A 4,665-nucleotide genomic window follows, 5' to 3' on the forward strand; every position below is an offset into this window, starting at 1 on the left:
CCAAGGACTCCAAAAAGGGTGGGTATTCTGAACTGCTGTTGGGCGCATAAGCGCAAACAACAGTCAGGACCCGTCCCCCCACACGTAGGCGGAGGGAGGCTACCCTCTCGTTCACCGGGGTAAACCCCAACGTACAGGCACCAAGTAGTGAATGATGCACTATAAATACAAGAAAACTAAAAATAATTTTAAAAGGTTCATCAAAAATAATCCTGTCAAGTACATCTTAGTTAACGTCCCTCATTCCCTCTAAAGGCTGCAATCTGAGTTACAGCCTGCAGGGACTGTAGTAATCGTAATTTATATCCGCTCTAAAAATCAAATATTAAATAACATTGTTCATATGAATAAGAAACAGCTGAAAGGGCATTTTGTAACATTACTTGCTCTTTACTTGTTTCTCTGCTCCAGCACACCTGATTTGAATCAATGGGTGATTAACAGGCTTCTGCAGAACAAGAAGGGTTGATTTAACCACTGAATCAGGTGTGTTGGAGCAGGGAAACAAGGAAAACCTGCAGGATAGTGGCACTCCAGGGTTGCCTACTCCTGCTTTACAACATCGTGGCTTCACAGTAGAAGAATCCAGGTCCAGAACTGACCTGCCTGCAGTCCAGACTTCTCACCAACTGGAAACAATTAGTGCATCATGAAACAAAAACAATCCAGCATTTGACACGTTTACCATGTTCCATTGTGAGTAAAATCTGGTTTTATACAATTCACAAAGCATTCCCTTTGTATTTATATTTTACACAATGTCCTAACTTTTGGGGATTTGGGGTTGTGTTTCAGGACATACACTAACCTAAATGTAATGACACCAATCAAGGTCTTCACCAAGTAGTACATAGGATACAAACTAAAAATACTCACACAGTTCTATCATGTCCCGCTGTATTTAGAAATGAAGCTTATCCTGTACTTCATGATTTTAGGCGTCATCGTTCTAATAATGTGATACTCCGCCGATATAAATGGTTCAGTAGCACCAGGATTAGGAAGACACGACACTCGATAGGCTCTAATGGTGTTAGGCCGATGAGAGTTACAGTAGGAGTGAAGTCATTCATGGCTCCTGCGACCGTGAGATACCCCGTCTGTGAATTTCTAGGTTATGTGTAGAACTGCCGCAGACGTGCTGTTTAAAACGCATAGACACAACACGCACAGCTGCGAGACAAGGCCTAAAAGAATGACGTGCAGGGGACAAATGCGTTCACTCTGTGTTGGATATGTTGGGCAGTTAGAAAAACGTTCAATAATACTCGACTGTGGCGGTGGAAGACGTGCGGGAGGGAACTATTTGTGGACGTGCTGGAGACGGGGCGTGCGTTTTCTCGAGTGTGAAGAAGCAGGAGGCATTTAACCAGGATGTGGTGCTCATATTTAGAGGACAGCTGTGTGTCTGGAAACGTATAGGAGCACGGTCGCCTGTCTGTCTGTCTCCCCAGCTTGATTGACCGCATCATAAACTGTACAACATGCCAAGACTGCAGGCGAAAAGGTATGATGAACGCAACAATCAGGCCTACTCCTTGAGCCAGTCAGGGTTCTTTGACATCATCCTTGTCTTTTACGTTGTCACGTGTCTCTTGTCCCTGCATTCCCCCCACTGCCACCATCAAATGTCCATCCGTACACGTTCTTTCTAAATACAGTCTTTGTTTCCATGCCATGAAAATCTGTCAGTGTTGCTCTGAGACTGAATAAAATGCTGCTGACACATTTATATGATTACTAATGGACAAGAAGGCAAACAAAATGATCTCAACTATTTGTTAAAAATGACTCGGCTGCAAAAGATACATACAAGGAGGTAAGGAAGGGTTAATGAAAGCAAAAAAACTAATTGATATCCACACCAACCATTATTAAATGTCCTTTAATTTCACTTTGTTCTTATTCCTGAAGGACTAAGGTTAAGTTGTTTAAAACTTAATGTTGGTTTTAGGTGTTAGACAGTTTAATGTTTGTCCCTTTGGAATTCAATCACGTCACATGGATGCAGCTCTAGTTAACAACACGCTGTAAAGTCAGACGTTTAACCGTAAAACAGGATCTAGTGATGATTATTTGAAGAGTAAGGCTGAATCCCACTACACCCCTTTCCCTGTTTGAGGCCCCCCACATCATGATACTGCCAGCATCATGCTTCACTATGGCAATGATACTTGTCAGATGACAGTTGTCTTACAGTTGTTCAGTTCAGTTGTTTAGACATTTAAGAGATGCCAAACAGATGAATTAGATTTTATTTATTTGTCCCCAGCTTGACTGTAATCCTTTTGTTCAGTCCTGATGTTTGTCAACAGCTTTTTTCACTGTTGTGATCCTGGAAACATTCAGAGCTATAGAAATGGTTAAATTCTATTATTATATAAAAACTCCCATCTCGGCCTGATTTTAACATGAGAGGTTCCACTTTCACTTCAAGCTCAGGTCCTCTTCCAGAGGCCTGGGAGCTTGAGGGTTCTACGCAGTACCTTAGCTGTTCCTAGGACTGCGCTCTTCTGGATGTAGATCTCTGAGGTTGTTCCTGGGATCTGTTGAAGGCACTCTTCCAGTTTGGGGGTCACAGCCACGAGTGCTCCGATGACCACCGGCACCAATGAGGCCTCGAATCTCCACAACTTCTCTATCTCCTCTTTCAGCCCTTGGTATTTCTCCAGGTTCTCCAGCTCCTTCTCACTTAGCTGGGGTTCATGGTTCGAATCCTGGTGCCAACCTACGAGCAACATTGGTTACTTGATGAGTGAGGCCTAGAAATAAAGCCATGCTGGCTCGGCTGTTGCCTGGATTAACAAGGTCTGCGTCTGATGTAGGGGAACCAGAACGCTCTGATGAAAAATGGATGACTGGAACAACACATTCATGGACAAGGGTGTGTATAAATGTGTGTGTGAATGAGTGAGTGAGATAACTTGTTGTATATTTTTTTTTTAATCTAAACCATCCTCAAAAAGTTCATAGGGCTTTAAACCAAGGCCCCCATACCTATTGTAACTTCCAGTTCTCTACAGCTGGATTGTGTTGATGCAGATTTTCAGTCATCCAGGACACACAGTAACCCTAACAAACCTGAACAGAATGCAGCTGGGCTTGTTTATTGGGGACACTTTGCGTTATCAGATGAGCTTTCTCCATTTAAAACTAAAAAGGAGAGAATATTATACTTTGAAAGAAGAATTTAAGTCATTTTAACTCATAAATTTGAAAGGCTGCACCTTTCAGTTTTGAACAAAGAAAGCTCCTTGGATGAGAAGCAAAACTTCTTTCCATTTGCCTTTTCTTTAGATTACAAATGGATTCTGGGTAAGCTCTAGAAACATCATTATTAATATAAGTAAACAGTATGTACGTTAGCACAACTTGAAGTGATAAAAATTAACCCTTCAACTGATTTTATTTAAATTAAATTTAAAGTATTTCTAGAAAAATACAAGTAGGTGTCACAAATTCATTAATTTACCACAGGATAAGAGAGAATATGTGATTTATGATCAACTTCATACAAAACATGAATGTGAATATTTAATCCAGATCATTAGGGAAACATTACATCACACATCTGAACTAATTTAGTAACTACAGCTGTGAGTTAAGCCCTGACAGGAGGTACAAACAGGAATCTATGGGACATTTCAGGGCACGAGCGACTTTTACAGGCCGCTGGTGTAAACATCTGACCCCAAAACAGAAACATCTGCTCTCCAGGATCAGTGAATATGCAGAGCACGCAGTTCAATGAAAACTCCGCTGAGTCTCCAGCCAAAAAAACCGGACCCACTAAGCTGCGATTCTAATTCAAGTCACAGTCCGACTCCACAAAGAGCGCCTGTGGGTTCCTTCCCTTGGCTGCAGCTCAGCAGTTTCGAGGGCGGCGGTTTGTTAAAAGTCCAACGAAACAAATCCCCTTTCCACACAGATTAAAGATGAGCAGTGAGTTATTTTATACTTTTACGGCTCTAACAGTTCTGGCATTTATCACGAAAGCCACACATGAATTTTACTGATCGCGTTCTTCCTGTGTGTTAAAAAACTTCAGAACAGACGAGAGGGATCCGTCACGGCCATCAGAAAACATCTGAGGGGTTTGCTGCCAGTTTCTTAACACCTAAAGCTGTAAGAAAGTGTATGTTTCAGATTAGCAGCATAAACATTTTATTACTCACCGTGTGCACAAAAACGTAGATCAGAACCACATTTTGCCTGGGCCTCTGCCTCCCAGCTTTTTGACCATCGGGGCGGTTTGGAGCATCTTGAAGACCATCGGCTGAGAAGAGGTTGTTTGTCCAACAGCTGCACCCTGTGGACTAAAGGTAAACTGCACCTTCACTAAAATCAGGATTCGCCTCATACTAATTCATTAAAAGGCCAACCATTGCCTGAAAGAATGCATATCACCCACCGCCTTCTCATGGCAGGGTTTGATCTGTAGCCGTTGTGGTCAGACCTTGAACGTGACATTATGTACAATCTCATGCAATACGTGCCGTGATCTATTGGAGTAGGCTTTGGAGAGGATGCCACGCCAAATATTAGCTCATTATCTGTAAAACTGACTGAGTTAGAGCCATTTTTTTGTGGTGGCCATCTTAAACAAGTTAATCAGTTGTAGATCTATCTAATTTAAGTACATTTTACTAAAAACATATGTTAAAA

Source organism: Kryptolebias marmoratus, linkage group LG19 (assembly GCF_001649575.2).
Source record: "Kryptolebias marmoratus isolate JLee-2015 linkage group LG19, ASM164957v2, whole genome shotgun sequence".
Taxonomy (NCBI): Eukaryota; Metazoa; Chordata; class Actinopteri; order Cyprinodontiformes; family Rivulidae; genus Kryptolebias; species Kryptolebias marmoratus.